General features: G+C 38.5%; 1 non-coding gene across 1 annotated transcript; it reads right to left on the reverse strand.

The window, feature by feature from the left end:
• Positions 1-3,454: 3,454 nt before the first annotated feature.
• Positions 3,455-3,561, reverse strand: LOC141588908 (small nucleolar RNA R71). The gene has a single exon (XR_012519874.1). It is a non-coding gene; the product is annotated as a small nucleolar RNA R71 (small nucleolar RNA).
• Between the last annotated feature and the right edge of the window lie 18,451 nt (positions 3,562-22,012).

Below are 22,012 nucleotides of genomic sequence, written 5' to 3' on the forward strand. Positions count from 1 at the left end.
TGCCTAGAGTTTGACATTACTGTCGTGCGACGGTGGTGATTAGTTGATCTCCTTAGGTCATACCTAAAGGGTAACACTCTTAATTGAATATTGAATTGGTCGTATGACGATACGAGTCAATTAAATTGCTTAAAATTGACGGACGATTTTGGGAGTAATATTTACGTGCCTCGTTGTAATTTGATTAATAAGATACGGTCTAAGTGATCGAATTGTTTTATTACTTAGATGAAATTATAGTTTACGGAAACAATTGAAACTGAATGAATAATTTATTAAAAATACAAGATGTTGTGATTTATAAATTGGTAAACCATTTTGGTACAAGTAATTGTGAATTACTATGTTATTTTTATAAATGACATATTTTATTAATATGTTGATTTTTAATTGTTAAAAATACATTTCGATTATAAGATGTCATGTAATGTGTCACATGTGACATATTGACAAAATCACAAATAAAATGGACACACCCATTTTTATGTGTGTATACCGAAATGGAGAGGGTATTAGGTTAAAAATTGTGTTGATTATTTATAAGTGGAAAACACAATTATGAAACCAACACCTAGCCTTGCATGCCTACATTCTTGGTTAGAGAATCAAGTCCATGCATAGGGCACCCTTCCCACACCACCGGTTTTCCCCCTCTATGAGACTCAAATGGGTTGTTTTTCATTATTCATTCATACTCTTCTAATTTCTAGTGTAAGAAATAGTCTTTCTCTCAAAACATCTTAAGAAAAATAAAGAGAGAAAAACTCCAAAAATGCTCCTTACTCTTGGCCGAATAAACAAGAGTTCCAACAATAGTTTTGGGTCAATTTTAGTTAAATTAATATTGTTCTAGTATTAATAATATTAATTTTTAGGAGGTTATCTTGGGTATAATTCCTTGGGAGAGATTCTATCATTGAATCTTTGTTCATCCATATTAGGAGAGCTCAAGAACAAGTAAGAAGGAGATCTTACTTGTGCCCTTTCATCCGAAATCTCAATGTAAGTAATGCGTGTCCTAAATATGTTGTTTTACTCCCTATTTTACACGCATTTCAGAGCTCAAATATGTAGTTCATGCTACTATTTTCCCTATTTCCGTCTACTTTTGTGTTTTTGTGTAATATTGCAGAAATGTGAAGAATCCAGCGGAAATCGAGCCGAATCCGTCCCTAAGTGCTTAGCATTGCATTTGACATGGATTAGTGACTCGTGGGATGAACTTAATGCGCATTTCAAGGCCTGAAAGATGTATTTGCGAGAGTCTTAGAAGCGGATTACCAGCTACAGTGGTCTATAGACTAACCTACATGGTCTATAGACTGTCAGAATACTTCTCAACATTGAAGCCTTATTCAGATGGTTATATCTCTAGTTCTAGATCTGATAATCGATTGATTCCAATTGGAGGTGAAAGCTTATCCTCTTAGCTTTCCAACGTCGTATAAAACGTCTGATTTGACCAAGTAACGAAGAAATGACAGCTGTTTTAAGATCGGTGTGCGCTGTAGGAATTGTCAGAATGCATTACTATACAGCGCATGTGGTCGAGCGACTGGTTCCAGTGGTCGATCGACCACCCCACGAGCTGAGGCGAAAATTAAAAGACGAGGAAGCCCATTGTAATTAGGTTTAGGAATAAGGGTTCTACGTGACATTCCAATATAACGTAACCCCTTCCAATTCATTAATCCATCATTTATTAGCTTAGTTTAATTCAGTTCCTATCATACATTCATTATTCGTAGTTTAGAATTCTCAATAAAGTTCGTACCTTATTTGCTTTCGGATTCATCTTCTTCCTTTGCATCGGTAATTCTAATCCTTAATTTCAGTACTGTTTTAATCGTTTCATAGTATTAATTCATGCTAGATAGAATCTCAAAGCCCTAGTTATAGTTTTATACGAGTTTATTCATTCAATATTTCAATTATGCAATTCTCTATGCTTTTTATCAAATTAGTTTTCGTTTTTAATTCCATTATGTCTAACTAAACACCCCTTGCTAAGATGTAGGGAATCTATGGCGTAGATGGCATTAGAATAGGTGACCCCCGAATTAGGGCATGGTCGATCGACTGGCTTAACTGGTCGATCGACTGTGCCGTGTGGTCGGTCGACTGAATTAGTTAGTCGATCGACCAGACCCGTGTGTGATTAGCATCGTTTGATTCATTAAGTGCAATATTTAACAATGAGACCGAGAGGAGACTTGTTAGATGCTTAGTTTTGACCAACCCGTAGATCGAGAGATAGAGAAGGGCATTAATTAATGAATTAAGACAGCTAAATTGCTGAGATCGAGAGATAATGTAATTTAGGCTTTAGGAATCACCTTTCAGGGCGAGAGCTAGTATTAGTGAGACCTAGGGACTGGTAGCATAGGCCGAAAGGAGCTACTAGTTAACTTGGACCGAGAGGACATGTTTTACCCATCCTACACGACTGTATTTCGGACTTACCTAGAATTATGTGCCATCGCAGCTATAGTGAACCGACCGTCTTAGCATTTCTTTCATCACTGTTTACATCTTTTGTAAATTTTATTTATTTGTTTAGTTTTTGTTATTGGTTTTAGAATTAATTCAAATCAAAACCTCCTCAAACTGTTACCCTTAGACTAAAATTAAAAGCAACTATTATCTCTCTACCTCCCTGCGGATTGACCCTTACTACCGCTTGTTAGTTGTAGTTTGGTTAATTATAAATATTATTTTTGTTACTCACTTCGACAGGTATCAAATTTTGGCGCCGTTGCCGGGGAGGCAATTATTTAAAATTATTAGTTGTTTTATTTTTAGTCTTTCTCTTAGTTTAAGGGACATCTGTTCCTTAAACTATTCTCATATTCTACTTGTAGTTTCTTCTTATGCGCAGGTCACAAGGTGGTGAATTACTACCGTTCAATCCTGAGATTGAGAAGACTTTGCATGAGTTGAGACGATCATCTAGAGTATTGCCGACAGAGGAAGAGGTGAGTACTCTGTCTAGTTACTACGAGAACGAGCTGTTTGAGGAGGATCCACCTTCATCACCTATTTCTACTTCCTCACCGAGACCGTCACATCTCCGGACATGGTGAAGAAGCAAGTATAGCATCACTCACGAGCCGACGGTGAGAATCTCTATAAGGGATTCGCATTACCAGGGACGGATAGGAAATTCGAGCCGAAACCGTCCTATATCAACTTGGTTGAAAGAAACCAATTCGGGGGAGCCGCAAATGAAGATGCAGCCAAACATATGGAGACATTCATTGACTATTGCTGTTCCATACCCCCACCAACCGGTGTGACCCAGGACCAGGTGAAGGAAACTATGTTCATATTCTCTCTTCGTGATGCTGCAAGGGAGTAGTACCGAGACCTGGATCGAGCTGCTAATGGGATCACGGACTGGAATTCGCTGGCCCTAGCATTCTACAAGAAATATTTCTCTGCCTCGAAGACCAATGCCATTAGAGCTCAGATATCGAGCTTTAAACAGGGTCCTGATGAGAATTTTCATGAGGCGTGGGTTCGTTTTAAGAAGTTGGTGCGAACTATTCCGCACCATGGGTTCGAGAAATGGAGCCTATGCAATCAATTTTATAATGGGCTTTATGATGATCAGAGGGCTATCCTGGATGCGGCAGCTAATGGTAGATTCCAGGAGAATGTTTGAGAAACTAAGGGGTGGAAAATTATTGATGATTTGGCCACCCATAAAGCTTAATATGGAAATTCCAGGGGAAATCAAAGGAGAAGTGCTGAATCCCCTTCTGTAGCTGCATTAGAGGCTCTTACGGCGAGATTTGATAATTACGAGTTGGGAGGAGCTTCAAAAGGAGGGATCTATCATGTGAATGTTATTTCAGACGGTCCTTTCGTCTGCAAGAGATGTGGAGGAGAAGGACATGTTTCAGACAACTGCAGCATTCCCTATGAGTCTTGTGCTGCTTTTCAACATTATATGGAGACAAACACTTATTTTGAGCCGAATGTTCATCCGAATTTGTGGTGGAGTAGCCAAAATATCCTAAATCCGACTCCACCTCCACAGCAGCAGCATCAGCAGAATTATGTGCCCCCTCATAAGCAGCAGCAGGCATATCAAAAGCCTCCGTATGTTCCACAGCAGCAGCAGTCCCAAGGTTCTGAATTTGTCGAGTTGAAAAATTTGTTGCTGAAGGAGTCTCAAGCTAGAGAGGCCGAGATGAAAATGTTGGAGAGCCAAATTGCTCAATTGGCTAGCAAGAGTGCAACACGAGCTCCGGGCCATTTACCGTCGCAGACGGATCAAAAGGAGACCCTTAATGCTATTACTTTGAGGAGTGGGTCCACCCTTGAGGGGCCCGCTATGGTCGAGGATGTCACTGAAAAAGATGAGGCGGAACCAAGTAAGAAAAAGGCTGTAACGAATAATGGCAAGAAAAAGACGATCGCCAGGGTATGTCGATCGATCGACATACCCGATCGATCGACCGATCCGCGAAGTGACACAACTCATCGTTTCTGTAGAAGTCAGTCGATCGACTGACATGCATGGTCGATCGACTGACTATGCTGCTGATGGTGAGTCTTTTCGTCCTCCGATGCCAAATAACTTGAGGGACCACTTGTTTCGGGGTACGACGACTACGAAAATATTAAGGCAAGACCCAAATGCTGATGGGTCAGTCCAGGTTCCGATGTATGACCCGATGACGATTAATGGTTCATTTTTGAGACGGTCTGAAGAAGGGTCAAGCTACAACAAGGAGAAGGTAGTTGATTTTCAACCTAAATCCACCGATGCTGGCATGAGAAACCTAGAGGAGAGGGCTAAGTTACTTCTTTCAGCCCCCTATCCGGAGAGATTGGTGCCGACGAAGGAACAGGTATCGTTTAACAAATGTGAAAATGTTATTCGTAGCTTAAATGTGCAAGTTCCTTTTCTTGAATTAGTTAATCAAGTGCCTGCTTACATGAAATTTATGAAGCAACTTTTGTCTAAAAAGAAGTCACTTGAAACTGTACAATCTGTCGCACTAACTGAGGAGTCATGTTCTTATTTGACCCATACTGCACCTCACAAACTAGAAGACCCAGGTAGTTTTTCAGTCCCATGTAGTATTGGCACCTTTTCTATTGAGAAGGCCTTGTGTGACCTAGGAGCCAGTATTAGTGTAATGCCTTTGAGTCTTGCTAGAAAGTTAAAATTGACTAGGTTTACAGTTACCAACATGACAGTACAGATGGCTGATCGTTCTGTGGTCCAGCCTATAAGAGTCTTAGAGGACATTCCTGTGGAAATAGGAAAGTTCTTTTTCCCTGTTGATTTCGTTGTACTAGATATGCCCGAGGATGCCCACATTCCTATCATATTGGGTATACCATTTCTGCACAGTGCTGGTGCAGTTATTGATGTTCGTTCAGGGACCTTGACCTTCAATGTAGCGAAACACTCCATTGTCTTTGCCCAGACAGCTAAGAAAAAAGACCCCATGTGGCCAATCACTTGTAATACGGTTTCTGAAAAGAAATCCTATTTTGTGCTCTCTGACATACCTGCCCCTATGACTATTCCTGTTGTAACACCTCTGCCCCAGATTGGGAGCAAATTGGAGGAAGATACTTCTGTTTTGGATATTGCAGGAGCTGGTTTGGGGAAGGAAGAGCCGCATGTTGCTCCAGCTGTGAAGGAGCCAATCGTTCAAAGAGGCGGTTTAGGATGTCTTAGCTATGGCACCGATGAGGAGCCTGATGAGGAGCCTGATGAGGAGCCAGTCAAAGTGAGGGAGTCCGACTTGGACTTTGATGAGCCAGAAGAGGTCATTGCTTGGGAAGATGTTGAAGCTGTTGATCCGTTGAGCTTTGTGGATGTTGGAGTTGAGAAGAGTGCAGCTGAAGAGATGAGCACGGTAGAGGCTATCTGTTGTAGCCAGAAGCCGAGCAAGTGGGTCATTCTGTGGCCGTTCTTGATCAACTATTAGTTGATCGAATGCATTATAAAACGTTTTATTGCTTTCGTTAAACTCTTTTTATTGCTTTTGTGTGCGCGAGACTTCGCATTTTAATAAGTTTGCTTAGGATTTTAAATACTTTAGACAGTTACTTTGGGTTTTGCGCAATTTTGGGGGCGTTATTGTGTGTATTTGCAGGTTTATAGACCATATTAGCTCAAGTTATTGAGGTAATTCGAAGAAAATCAAAACTTACAGTAGGTTTCCAGTCGATCGACTGGCCAGTATGGTCGATCGACTGAGCTGCGACTTCCAGGAGCTTCTGTTCCTTTTCACCCTGGTCGATCAACTGGGTGATGTGGTCGATCGACCATGTTCGCTGCTGTACCTGTTTTCGATCATTCCTCTGCTGTGTTTGGTCAATTTGCGGAGTTGAGGGAGTCTTTTCTCCACTTTATTCTCCGACTCATTTCTGTTTTCTTCCTTTTTTTTATTTTACACATAATTTTGCGTTTCAATAATTGTTTTATCGGTTTTACGCGTGGTACTTTTGATTCTTTTCAGGTACTTATTGGTAGCACTGCTGGCTACTGAAACCTCCTAGCTCACACTGGTTTGGGGAGGTTTCCTTTTGTTGCGCTTAAAGTCTTGTGAGTTTCCGAGTCCTTACTTCATGTCTTATGTAGTTAATTTTCGCGAATTCCCGTTTTCCTTTTATTTCATTACATGATTTTGCACAATGGGGACATTGTGTGATTTGGTTTGGGGAAGGGTTTTGCGTTGCATTTCATTTGGTTGCATTCACGTTTACATTTTTGTCTTGCATTTGTTGTTTCATTTCTCTTATATATACAACAAAATAAAAACAAAATAAATTTTTTTTTTCAAAAATTCAAAAATTGCACGTTTATTTTAGCATATAGGTCGAGTCGGAACGATAATATTTCAATGATGACATTGCATTTTCAGCTGTTTATGCCTAAGCCTTGCTAATTGACATGTTATTAGTAGAATCATAAATGCATAATCTACGAGTTTTCGTTAAATTTCTTGCTGAACTTTAAACTTGACTTGGATTTATGGCAAACTACGTTATATTCTGAGTTTTAGAGGCTTATAACTGGTGACATTCATGACCGGTTTATTTAGGAATGTGAGTAGTACTCCTTATGAGACGTGTTATATCAATATGCATAAATATGAACTGAATCTGCTTAATACATGTATGCATTTGGTTTGTGGTTTGTTGACACATGTGGAAGAGGTTCCCCTTTATTCATTTTACCCATAAGCCCCACAAAAGCCAAATTTGCCTTTTTTGTCCCATAAGCTACATTCCATATTTTGCCTACCCTTGCTGAGCTAGTATTGGTAGTCGTTCGGGAATATTTTATTGCATTTTGGTTTTTATGTCTCGTGTTGAGAATATGTTGGTGAAATGTTGAAGGGAAAGAAAAGAAAAAGAAAAAAAAGGAAAAAAAAAACAGAAAAAAGGAATTCGAAAGAAAAGAAGGATCAGTCGATCGACCGTCCCACTTGGTCGATCGAGTGCTTGCTGCAGTAGCGAAAGAAAAAAAAATCACATGGTTGAAGTCTTTATTAGATGGTGATTTTATTCCCATGTTTTATCATTATCATTTGGGGAATCATAGTTATTATTGGAGGTTGTGAGATTAGTGCTAATCATTGGCACCGTTTTGTATCGATTGTTCTTGAGCAAGAAGTTGGATGTTGTTGTAATTTGGATATGTAGTTACTAGCTTGGCTTTAACTCCTCATATCCAAATTTATCTTAGCCCCTTCTTACCCATTACCTCACATATCCATATTTACCTCGCCATGTGTCATGGTCATTTGATTGGTTGGAATGCATATGTACGGTTGTAGAGATTATTTTCATATTAGATTGCAGGCATGTTCTTATAGGTCGTAGTAAGGTGAGGGTCATTACAATTTTACTTATTTCTGTCTTTTACATATACTCACCCGTATTCATTGAGTGATATGAGCGACCCGAGAGAGTCCATATTGATAAGTCTCTACAGTTGACGGTTCAGCGGTTTTTAACGACTTCATAACTCGTTTGCATGATTCATATTGCTAATTGATTGTTAGTTGTGGCATTAAATTGGTTTAGGCTTTATGGTTGCATTTTGCTCTGAGATTGAACTCGTTCCACTAGGTTTTAGGACCGAGTCTAGTTCTAGCTTGGGGACAAGCAAGGTTTTGGTTTGGGGAAGTTTGATGCGTGTCCTAAATATGTTGTTTTACTCCCTATTTTACACGCATTTCAGAGATCAAATATGTAGTTCATGCTACTATTTTCCCTATTTCCGTCTACTTTTATGTTTTTGTGTAATATTGCAGAAATGTGAAGAATCCAGCGGAAATCGAGCCGAATCCGTCCCTAAGTGCTTAGCATTGAGTTTGACATGGAGTAGTGACTCGGGGGATGACCTTGATGCACATTTCAAGGCCTGAAAGATGTATTTGCGAGAGTTTTAGAAGCGGATTACCAGCTACAGTGGTCTATAGACTGACCTACATGGCCTATAGACTGTTAGAATGCTTCTCAACATTACAGCCTTATTCAGATGGCTATATCTCGAGTTCTAGATCTGATAATCGAGTGATTCCAATTGGAGGTGAAATCTTATCCTCTTAGCTTTCCAACGCCGTGTAGAACGCCTGATTTGACCAAGTAACGATTAAATGGCAGCTGTTTTAAGATTGATGCGCGCTGCAAGAATTGTCAGAATGCATTACTGTACAGCGCATGTGGTCGATCGACTGGTTCCAGTGGTCGATCGACCACCCCTCGAGCTGATGCGCAAATTAAAAGACGAGGAAGCCCATTGTAATTAGGTTTAGGAATAAGGGTTCTACGTGACATTCCTATATAACGTAACCCCTTCCTATTCAAGAATTTATCATTCATTAGCTTAGTTTAATTCAGTTCCTATCATACATTCATTATTCGTAGTTTAGAATTCTCAATAACGTTCGTACCTTATTTGCTTTCGGATTCATCTTGTTCCTTTGCATCGGTAATTCTAATCTTTAATTTCAGTATTGTTTTAATCGTTTCGTAGTATTAATTCATGCTAGATAGAATCCCAAAGCCCTAGTTATAGTTTTATGCGAGTTTATTCATTCAATATTTCAATTATGCAATTCTCTACGCTTTTTATCAAATTAGTTTTCGTTATTAATTCCATTATGTCTAACTAAACACCCCTTGCTAAGATGTAGGGGATCTATGGCGTAGATGGCAATAGAATAGGTGACCCCCGAATTAGGGAATGGTCGATCGACTGGCTTAACTGGTCGATCGACTGTGCCGTGTGGTCGGTCGACTGAAGTAGTTAGTCGATCGACCAGACCCGTGTGTGATTAGCATCGTTTGATTTATTAAGTGCAATATTTAACAATGAGACCGAGAGGATACTTTTTAGATGCTTAGTTTTGACCAACCCGTAGATCGAGAGATAGGGAAGGGCATTAATTAATGAATTAAGATAACTAAATTGCTGAGATCGAGAGATAATGTAATTTAGGCTTTAGGAATCACCTTTCACGGCGAGAGCTAGTATTAGTGAGACCTAGGGACTAGTAGCATAGGCCGAAAGGAGCTACTAGTTAACTTGGACCGAGAGGACATGTTTTACCCATCCTACACGACTGTATTTCGAACTTACCTAGAATTATGTGCCATCGCAGCTATAGTGAACCGACCGTCTTAGCATTTCTTTCATCATTGTTTACATCTTTTGCAACTTTTATTTATTTGTATTGTTTTTGTTATTGGTTTTAGAATTAATTCAAATCAAAACCCCCTCAAACTGTTACCCTTAGACTAAAATTAAAAGCAACTATTATCTCCCTACCTCCCTGCGGATTGACCCTTATTACCGCTTGCTAGTTGTAGTTTGGTTAATTATAAATATTATTTTTTTTACTCACTTCGACAGGTATCAGTAAGAATGACGATTTCTTCCCTATATTTATTTATGTTTGCATGCATAAGATCTAATTAATTTTATGACTAAATTAAAGTGAAACATATATGAATATGTTGAGTATAATGAGATATAGATTTCTAACAATGGATACTAACGATTGATAGATAGGGCGAATTTGGCATCATTTTACAGCATTTTAAGCATATTTATTTAAGTTGAATGAATGATTATCATTTGTTTAAAGTATTTATCTTGTTGTACCTAGTATGGCCTAGTTTATATTAATCGTTATTACCCAAAATGAATGGGAATATCGATTTGTTTGTAATTAAATACGATCTCGTATCGTCAGTTTGTAATTAATTGATAGTTTTATTTATTTTATTAATTAATGTATAATAGGAATAGTTATGTAGTTCAATTGTAATAGTTATTCTTACCGGCGTTTCCAAAAGACGGATTACATCGAGACGAAGTCTATTTTTGGAAGGTGTTCCAAATTCCACAAGAAGGAGCCACTTTTGGAATGAAGAGGCAAGGGACCAAGGAGTTGGTTTCCTATATGTAATAGTCTTGTTTTTATTAACTAGCTAGGTGGCCATATACTAGGATTTATTCATATGCTTACTTGTTTGCTTGTTTTTTCTCTTGCATGCCAAAATCGCCATTCACATGCATTTTATCTTCGCGATTGTCAATTCATGTCATTTACATTCACCGACTTAGTTCACTTATAGGGAATTTATGACTAAATTGACAAGATCTCTTACATAACTAAAATTGAGATTAGCCTTACCAATTAGTAACACCTATGAATCTCTTGTTCATTAGAGCCACGCTCGCCCAAGCGGGGTGTTCTCTTTTTACCTTGAGTAAGTAGGGTGGTAAGCGGTTATCACACGCCAAAATTGGTTAGACTCAACGGGATATAAGACGGTCTTGTGTTCCGGGGATAGTAGATGGATTTAAGGAAATTCGTCGACCAAGAGTTCTAGAGGTTGAATTAGTCAACATGACTTACCGAATTTACACAATTATGGGATGTTTTGCCCAAGCGATGCTCATTTTTATTTAATATTTGGGTCTTGGAATTGAGCGGTTTCTTTGAAGGAATTAATGATTGGTAACATGATTTACCAATTCACCTACATAAGCTTACAACGATTTTTGCGGTTATTATACAACTTAATTAACATCCATACATATTAAAAAGGGGTTTCATGTTGCAAACTCATATTAAGAATTTAAAAGGAAGTCACATTTTATCAAGAGAGTCTTGATTTCAGAAGTGACACCTTCGTCATGATGATGACATATTAGTTTTAATTACTCAAGTGTAATTCAAAAGTTTCCGAAAAGAATTTTCAAAAACACTTATACTCCAATATGATACCGTCAAATGGCTCACTTCGAGAAAGGCCAAATCGATTGTTTATGCGCTAAAGAGTTTACGCATATGATAACAATTGAACGGTTAGGTAGTCCAATTTCGCAAGAAGTTGAGATTTTGCCACATCTTGCACTCACTTTATAGTAATTCACTCTTACTAAGTGTATAAAATATCACGAATGACATGAAGAGAGGTCTTCATGAGATTAATTTTCACTTGATTGAAGCAAAGAGGAATGTGAAAGTGAGTGGGAGTTAAGAAGAATCAACCCTAGATGTATGCGATAGGACAAAAGTTGAAAGAGACATCTACTCAATGGATAGGCTAGTTCCACTATCATGGTATGAGATACCAAGTACGGGTCATTTCTTTGTAAAGAAGTTTACATGAATTGACAAAACATAAGACGTCTAGCATAGGACATTTTTGTATCGAAATGGTGCTAGAGTAGCAATGATTTCGATAGGGGAAAATGTACCTAAATTTGGTTTTAAAAGAATGTAATCATCTATGTTTATACATAGAAGGCATCACTCATGTGATGTAAAACAAAAGGTTGTACCTACTCCTATGATAACTTGGTGGTTGGTTTAGACCCCTCAAGTTAGAGGAATTTTACATTCTTCACAAAAACTAAATATTATATTATCTTGTATATTTTAATGTCTCTAATTCGGTGAACCCAAATTGATCAAACCTCAAGTAAATTCGTTTAAACGAATAAACGATAAGCACCTCGAACAACCATTTGATTGAGAATCTTATGGTGTGTGTGCATAAATTATGTTTTCTTTTGAAAAGAAACACAATAGTGAGGTGATTGACCATATACATACGGATGTGTAAGGCCGATATTTGGTTATAAATATACTTCGTTACTTTTATCGTAATGTTAAGTAGATATGAAAACCTCGTATCTATTTAATAAGACATAAAAGTGATTTTTGAAACGTGTTATATTTTCAAAATGAAGTAGTAAATCAAAAGCACGACAAGATCATAATGTTGATCGGAAATTTCAAAGTAATGACTTTGAAGATCAAATGGGCAATATCAAGTAATGACCTTGATAATCACTAAGAAGATTGTGAACCATAGAGTATGGTATAGTCAAGAAGATAAACCAAACTTTATAAGATATAGTTTGAGGTTTTTCGCAATTTTGTAAGCAATTTTCTCACTAAAAGTTTAAAACCCGACTATAATAGCCTTAATGACTCCATATGAGATATGGGTAGGGAGGGTCCCTAACTTGTCATTATTATACATTTGGGACCATAAATGTTTATGTTCAGAACCAATTTATGTATTTGTCAGGGTTATCCAAAATTGAACCACTTGGTTTTTGCTCCTCCAAAACGAGAACAAAGAGTTTGTGGCTCATAATGCTGTCTTTCCAGAAAGATTTTCATTTTCTGGAAGACAGAGTGGGAGAAATTTTGAACTTACGGAAGTCCAAGACCCACAAACTGAGTACAATGCAAGAAGACGTTCTTTATTGAGGCTCAGTGGTGAGTACAATGCAAGAAGACGTTCTTTATTGTGGCTCAGTGGTTATAAGGAGATAATTTTGCGATAATATTGCGTTACTTTTCAAAAGTGACGAATCTTAAACCCTCATCAAAGGCTTTTATATAGCATGAACTCTATGTGATGGCGTGTCACCATGCAATTTGAATTGATTTCCTTACACAAGATGTGATAAGGAAGGAAACACGAGATGTTTTCGAGACTTGATTTAAGGTGAATACTTTGGTAGGTTACCTTGATCTTGTCATAAAGGTTACATAAGATGTTTAAAATTTGGGTTGGTTATAGAGAGTTTGTGACAACCGAAATGCCTTTATCAATTCGTATGTTCTTAGCAATATAGCCTCTCATGAGGATGAGATTCGGCAAAAGAATATAGAAACTTTCTCCTTCGGAGAAGTTTTGTTGATCTTGTCAATGCTAAGAAGCCTGACATGCTTGAAAGATCCCTTTTGTGATCTATATACGTCAAAGAGTTGGAACTTTGGGTTCAATCATGTAGTCTATCAAAATGGTATTACTCGAGTTTCGAGGTACCATGATGATACATGGAGTTTAGTGGGAGCTAAAGTGAGTTTCTTAGTCTAAATATGTGCTTGACATATTAGTGACTAGAAATGTAGCTAAGCTGATGTTTCTTAGTCTAAATATGTGTTTGACATATTAGTGACTAGAAATATTCTCGGGTGAATATTTGAGAGTAGCATGGCACATCTTAAACTTCCGGATCTAATGAGATAGATCTCCATGGATATTAGCATTTTAGTCAAGAGACTTATGTGATAAGATTCTTGACTCGTTCAAGTTGTTGAACAATTAATATGATCTCTTGTGCTTTCGCTGCAGGATCTATTAAATATGCTAAAAGCTTCTCTCGTTGGGACTTATCATATTGAGAATATGATAAGTAATTACCAATCATTTCCTAGTGAGGGTCACTAGATGATTATCAAGAGCATCCTTGAGTACTTGAGAAGCACTGAGGATTTACTCTTGTAGTTTGGAGGAATTTATGAATTTCGTGTAAATAGGTTACATGATATCATTCCTATGCTTATAAGATGTTATGGGCCACGTTAAGGAATGGTTAGCATGTAAGAGTGTTATGTGCATAAAGAATAAAATGTATAAGAAGTTATACATGTATAAGAAGTTATACATATATATATGAGGAGTAATACATAAAAGATGTCATATGAAGGATTTGTATAAGTGTTTTACGTATAAATCATGAACGAAAGCTAAGTACAATACAACATCCGATGTTGTATAAGAGACAGTTGATAACCGGAATTTAATAGAACTAGAGTAGTTCTGTTAGCCGAATATCGTCACCCGAGAGACTGTAAAAACAGTGGGAGTGTTTGACTGGCTTTAGAACCAGAGCTTAAAAACTTGTTTAGACGTGTACTTAGAAATGCTCTATGTGATGAAAAGATTGCATAGAACAAAGGAAAATAGCAATGGAAATTAGAGTGATACAACTGTTGCTTATCCTCTAACCAAAGCCGTAGGCATAAGGTAGACATGATGGTTATGTCATCTCAATGTGAATTGAGGAGTATACCTTAATTGCTAAAGATCGTTATGTAAATATTGGATAGAGTATTGATATTTACATAAGTGAAGATCGCATTCATTGTTAGAGTTTCTTTAAGAACTCAATTATCATTTTATTTGAAAACATTGAATACCTTATTTATCTGAATAAGTTGTGGAGACAATGTTGAACACTATTCAAGTGAACAAGATGAACATTGTATTTTGTCCCTAGTCACTTAATGAGGTGACGTCTCGGAGTGACTAGATTGTAAGTCGATTGATGGTTGTTCAACACCATAAGGTCATACGTGATGACTAGTCGATTACATAGGCAGAGTGTGTGACACTTTGCCCGACAGTGACCATTTAGAGAGTCCCTAAGTTCTATTATAGACGCCTGGTCGTGGCAGGGATCTCTAAGACGTTCCTATGAGTTGATTCTTTTGACTGGAGACTATTATCTGAGCAAGTGCAGTTTCCGAGTGACTTTAGTTTTTGTCTTAGGTCGTGCCGTGAAAGGAGGCCAAAGGGCATTTACTAGGTCATGGTGATCTGTACTTTGCAATAGGATAGATAGGGCAGACAGAAATTGTCCACCCACGTTGGGTAACTATATCTCAAGGCCACTCGAGGAGTTAATGACTACAAATGCGTGGCCACGCTCGGAAGTAATATGTGAGAGATTTTTCCAGTCAGGTAGTCACACTCCCGATCGAGAAAACCACTCGCGATATGTTCATGTGCAAGTGCGACCTGAAAGACACCTTGCATTGAGTGGGAGATTAAAACGAACAAGAGAATTGGTAGCGCACGCCTTGTGTCGGACAAGTGGGAGATTGTTGGAGTTAGTGTCCTCCACAATAGTGCGATTACATTATAAATCTCATTAAAGGAATATCATCAGATATTTAATTATTTGATCCTCGTCAGTTGATTAACGTAAATTGATAACGGTTGGCTGACTAGAGTTTGACGTTATTGTCGTGAGACGGCGGTGATCAACTGACCCCTTTCGGTCACATCTAAAGGAACGAACCCCAATAGACAACTAATTAATTGTATGAGATACAATTTATTTAGTCCCTTAATTTATAGAATAAAAGTTTAGTCGATTATTTTAGAGATATTTCGAGTTGCGAACTCGAGGCACGACAGTTATTATTTAATTATGTGATAATTGAATAATAAATTTTGGGAGACGGGTTTTAGTTAATTAATTGTTAATTCACTAAAATTGTACTAATTGATTAATATGATTAATATTAGTACATAAATAATATGTGTAGCAGTACACGTATATTTACGGAGTGATTTGGACGAAATTAATTGGAAGCATTTAAACATGAAACGATGTTTAAATAAAATTTACACGTATTTGTGCGACAAATATAAGAACCAAAATGGACCAGTAAATGGGACATTGGACCGTGTAAATGAAGTTAGTGGATGATCATAATCATTTCACTTTTACTTGTTTTTCTTCCATAAGTGTCATATGATCATTGTGCATGTCATAATGTTTTTAGACAAAAAATTGAAACAAGTCCACTCCTACACACTACCCCTCCCACCCGGTTTTCCTTCTCTATTAAGACCAATTTTTGTTCAGTTTTGCAAGCTAGCTCATTCATGTGTTTTGCATGTGAACAAAAACTACTTATCTCTCTAAAATAATTATCATCCTTTACTAAGTTGTTAGTAAACTAAAATGAATAATTACTGAGTGTTAGGAATATTTACATATTATCAAGGGAATAATTCTAACTAGTTACTAGTAAATACTTGTTAGATTAATTGGGTTGAGTTCTTGGGTGCACATTGTTAGGAGATCTTCTCTTTGAAGATTTGTTAGGAGGATCATCTTTTTTTTATAAGCTCAAGAACAATCAAGGTAGGAGATCTTGATTGTGCCCATATTACCATAAAAATCTATTTAAGGAAATTGTTTTTCCTTAACTTTCATTTTTATGCTTTTATATTTGCATGCATGTTACATAGATCACCAAAATGATAAATTATGATATAATTTAATTTTTATTAGAGAGTCTAATATGGATCTATGATATTTCATTAATACCCTTTTATCAACCGAAAAAAAAAGAATATGAAAAAAAAAACAGTTGACATATATGAAAAAGAAAGAAAGTGGCTTCTTACCTGTAGAATAATGGGACTTCTCAAATAAGGAAGCTCGCGGTTGGCCTTTCTGTTATCCAAACCAAGAATGATCTCCCCTAAGCAAAGGCATGTTGGACTCTTGCGCAGCTCCATTTGTTCCACTAGGCTCAGAAAACGAGGATCCCCTCTCATTTCCTTGTCAACATGCCCTCGAAGGACATAGCAGTGAAGTAGACAAAACCCGAAGGCTCTGCGCCTCGCAACATAAGAAATAGAAGGGTCTTCCCTATTTATAAATCGGTCGATAAAGTCAAACATACGGACTCCTTTTGAGGTCACAAGACGGTCCACCTCAGCCTTGGTCAATCCGAGTAGATCTCTAAATTTGCTTTTATATCCTTGAGAGCTAAAGGGTATAACAGGTGCATTCTCCAGGTCCCATCCTCCAATAGCAGCTATTTTCTTCAGGGAAAGGACAAATATCCCCTCCAGGAAAGGCAAACACATGAAAATTTGGGTCCCAATACTCAAGACAGGCATCCAATAACGGCTTCACAATTTTCACCAATTTGAGACTCAAGATCGTTCCCAAATTAAACGCACCCATGTCATGTTTTTCAACATTTGAGAACTCATTCGTCCACTCTTTGAGACGGTTTTCAAAAGCATCTATGATTTTGAAATTTTTATAAAGATATGGGAGTTTTTATGTGAAAGACGGAAGAAAGATGAAGGAATTGTGTGAATAAAAGCTTCCCCAAAGTCTTTATTTATACTAAACGCTATTTCCTAATTTTTGTCGAGGTCTGACTAGCTGGGGAAATGGCGTAGCATCTGCTGCGCCTCTTCAAAGAGTCGCAGCTCTTGCTGCGCCTCTTCCCCAGGCTTTTTTTTTTCATGATTTTCAGATTTGGATCTTTCCTAATTTGTTTTTGCTATAATTCCCTATTCCTATAGGGTATTATTTTGGTAATTCCGTCAAAATTACCAAGTTTCGCGTTTTCTAATTATTTTCGGGTTCGCTTTTTGAGACAAAGTCGGCTTTTTCGTCAAACGAGCACACTTACCCATTTTATTTTATTTTCTTTTTTTTGGGGGAATCATTTCACTCCTCGTTTTCAATACTTTTCACACTTATACATTTCTTTTTCAGGTTTTTATGGGGTAGCCCTCCCTACCGTCCGATCATATTTTTGCTCAATTTTGGGCATTTTTTGCTCATTTTTGAGCATTTTTGCGCATTTTCTAGACATTTTTGACATTTTTACTCGTTTTTTGGCACTTTTTTTCCTTTTCTCATTTTGTGCTAATTTACGCCACCCATATGTTATGTGTTTTATGTGTAAATTCTATGTAAATTTCGGCAGCATGACGGCATAAATCATCACCTACCAAACCTGCTTTTAAGCTAACCTGCAGGAACAACAAATACCCAGCAGCAAAGGCACTCATGCCATTATATATACAACCAAAATGCGATATATACATCAAATTGGGGGCTCTCGCCCAAAACAGGTCAGAAAAGTCCAAAACGAAGTCCAAAATGTACAAAGTATATACAAGACAACAACAAAAAGGGAAAACAGCTACTCCTGGTCGCCACTCAACTCAGCCATGGTCGCCTCGAGAGCAGCGATCTCAGCGTCCCTGACCTCTAACTCCCTTAACAGACGAGCTGTCTCCTCTCGGGACTGCGCCAGCTCGCGCTCCAGGTCACACTCTCTCTGCATACAAATGAAGGAGAAATGCCTCATTCCAAAACAAAAATGCGGGAAATTGCTATAAGAATTTGAAATATCAACGAAATGAAATAAGTAAGAGAATGAGAGGTTCATATCTGCCGTCCTCAGCCACCTGCAAGTGTCTCGATGGCCCTGGCTCGCAGCCTGTTGGCCGTCCTCCACAGCGCCACATACTGAGACGGTGCCACCTTTATTTGAATAACAAAAAGGTTTAAGAGAAAGAGGAAAAGGAACAAACGCATTCTTATGCAATAAAAGCAATAAAGACAGTCAAAATTGGGGGCTTACCCTCCTCACTAAGTGCTGCCACTCCCCCAAACCAGCGTCCATCACCTCCTCGCCGAAGTCACGTATCTCCGAGATCGTCGTCATCGCTGCCGCGTCAGTGTACTCGAGCGTCTCTGGGTAAGCTGGGGGCTCGACGCCTACCACCTCGATCTCCTACAAGGTTTCAGATAAGCTCTCATTTGTCGATCATTCGTCATTTATCAAAACAATTCAAAAACGGGAAAAATTAAGCACTTACAAAGATCGGCCAGTACGCAACAACCGGTGAATGAACCCGGAGTACTCCTCGCCAGGAAGAAGAAGGGCGTCACCGCTCACGTCCGCCAAGTCAGCCTCTATCCCGGCGTAAGAAGTCTCTCTAAACATCGTCCGTGGAGGATCGATGGGAACTGTGAAGGTGTCACGAGAGAACTGCTGATGTGACTCATATTTGAGCATATTTAGTCCCCGAATTAGGCTCGTTCCTATGCCTTTTAGTGCATAATTGGGTCATTTACTATCTTTAGTTTCCCGTTTTGCATATTCTTTGAGGTTTTGTTCCCTTGGTAGGAAAGGAGTGCAAACCATGCATTTTCATGGCAAAATGGTGCTAAATTGATCAAATTCAATGACCAAGCATCCAAGGGAAGATAATGCTAGAAGGCCTATGTAGGAAATAAAGTAGCTTGTGCAATGATGAAAGGATCCTTGCATCTCCAACAAGCTCTTCGAGGATTGTTCAGGAAAGAAAAGAAGATAAGTGGCTGACAAGGAATTCGAGCGTCTCCTTGCCCAGGACGAGCGTCTCCCTGCTACAATCCGAGCATCCTGATACCAAAACGCTCGTCTTAAGGCCAAATGATCCGAGCGTCCCTCCCACAATCCGCTCGGATTCTCATGCAGAACCAACCGTCCCTGCTGTCTAGACGCTCGGGATGAGCAGATCTTCTGGAGACCACTAAAAAGGAGATGAGCATCTCCTTGGAGAGGAGCACTTCCTCAACTTTTCTTAAGGGTATTAATAGTCAACTAAGCGCTTAGTAACCCTAATCTTTGTACCTAATCTCTAGTATAAATACCCCTTTGTACTACCTAGATTAGCATGTCATCTTAATAGATCTTAATCTTATCTTAATCAAGTCCTAATACTCTCTTAATCTTGTAATTAATTCTTAATTTAGCATTAATACAAATCTCATTTCTTAATCATTCCTTAATTTCTCTATTGTTCATCATTTATTTTGGGTAATTAGAAGATTATTTGGGTTTATTCGGAGGATTGACAACCTTCCATCAATCATCAAGTACTTCTATTATTCTTTGCTTTATTATTTGGAATCATGTTTATAGGTATAATTCTCTCTTAATCCCTTTTTAATTATTGTTAATCATCTTCATTTGTTCATCATGTTTTGCCTTGCTAGTGTGATTGACAACCTTGTTAGCATGGTAAACTTGATAATGAGTGAGTAGTTTCCTTAACTAGGGTTAATGGGGAATTAGGGGAAACCAATACGAGGATTGATTCATGCTTAATCTAATATGTTTTCATAATTAATTTGCTTGCTTGTTGTGATTTCAACTTATCCACATGTTATGTTTAATGAAATGCGAGCCTATGAATCCTTGCATTTTTTACCCATCACTTATCTTTTCAACGAGACTTGTAAGACATAAACCAACTAGAGTCTAAGGCGCGAGCTACCTTGTGATACAAATGGGTGTATTGTCCTTTTCGCAAATTTGGATTTTCCATTTGTTCTAACCAATGTTTTGTTGGTTGTGATTTGTGGTGTTTGATGGTTGCTTAGCCGTGTAAGCTTCCTCTTGGGTGATATTTGGGGTAGGTATTTTGTGTCTTTGACTCGGGTTTGACCCGTGTGAGTCGGGATTTGAATTTCGAGTCGGTTTTTGGCTTGGTGTTGGTTTTGACTCTAATTAGGGTCATTTTAATGGAAATGACATGATAAAGACATTCATGGCATTATTTTCGACATTCGAGATTTGGTTTGACTCAAATTGACTCGAGTTGCGGGTTTCTGAGTCGGTTTTGGGTCCGAAGACGGTTTTGACTCTAATTAGGGTCATTTTAATGGAAATGACTTAATAAAGGCATGCATGGCATTATTTTTGACATACGGGATTTGGGTTGACTCGGGTTGACTCAGGTTTACTCGAGTTGCGGGTTTCTGAATCGGTTTTGGGTTCGAAGACGGTTTTAACTCTAAATAGTGTTATTTTAATGCAAATGAAGTTAGAAAACTTTTGAAATCATTTTTCATATCCGAGTAGTGCATTAAACCATCTCATGTATAGCAAATCCACGCATGCATATAAAAACACGTTATAATCCGATCATCATTGGGTGGATTTTGGAAGGTGCAGATACTGGGTATCTATAGAGCCCCCACTTTGATTGAGGCTTGGACGGGGCGACAGTCAAAGTATGGCCTCCAGGTCAATCGAAGATTACAACCTGAAGACCATTGCAACGTCGAGGAGACTCAAAAGGATTTGAGCCAAGGATCTGCCGCCGAGAAGGGCGACGTCGGGGCGACTCGGGGGTTCGAGTCAAGGACCTGTCGTTGAGAACAGTTTAGAGTCTGTCGACTATCGATTCGGGTCATTTATAGTCCATTTGCTACGTATAAAGGCTCGCCAGCCATAAGTCATACCTGATCCATCTTCGGGATATGTCCTTGAGACATTTGCGCGCAAAGGCTCGCCAACCACTGCTGAAGGTGCGTTTTGAGGCTCGCCAGCCATTGGAAGGAGTCATACCTGAGGCATCTTCGGGATATGTCCTTGAATTGCTTCTTGTGTGCGTACAAAGGCTCGCCAGCTATGTTGAAGGTGCGTTTTGAGGCTTGCCAGTCATGGATGGTCGAATGATCGACTGTGGGAAATAGCCTGAAAAATTGGGCTTATTTCAAGATATTGTTTGGTAATGACTTCCAAGCAGGTTGACGTTGCTAGGTTCGGCTAGGGAGCAACGAACTCCAACTTATTGGGGTCCTAAATGAACACCGTGCGGACAAACCATCTAAGCAAGGTCTCTGGAAAAACCATTTAGGAAGAGTGTTGCGTCGGCATCATGAACGATGTTGCGAGGATCTTTGATAGACCTTTGTGACTTCTATTTGAAAATCGGCACTTGCTGGCGAGTTAGAAACTTCTCAGGACTCGTCGGGGATATGAGTTGTTGCTCGTTGGAAGGTAGCGTATGCTATGTAATGGACGGGGTTGAAGCCCTTCGACTTGACGGGTCAGCATTTGCTGGGAAGAACTCAGTACTCAGTTGGAGTGCCTTTGTTATCTCAATATTACCTGCATGGTTAGTGACCACACAAATCCGCAGTCGCATGGACAAGCATGTAGGCATGTAAGCATATAAGCACGTAAGCACATAAGCATGTGATCAATTAACATATAAGCAAATAGCATGTAATATCTTACGCGAGGGGAGATAGAAATTTTGAAAGTTGTGAAGCTTAAAATTGAGTCTTGTTACTCCTAGATTCATGATTTGATAGATC

The sequence above is a fragment of the Silene latifolia genome, chromosome 6, assembly GCF_048544455.1.
Source record: "Silene latifolia isolate original U9 population chromosome 6, ASM4854445v1, whole genome shotgun sequence".
Lineage (NCBI taxonomy): Eukaryota > Viridiplantae > Streptophyta > Magnoliopsida > Caryophyllales > Caryophyllaceae > Silene > Silene latifolia.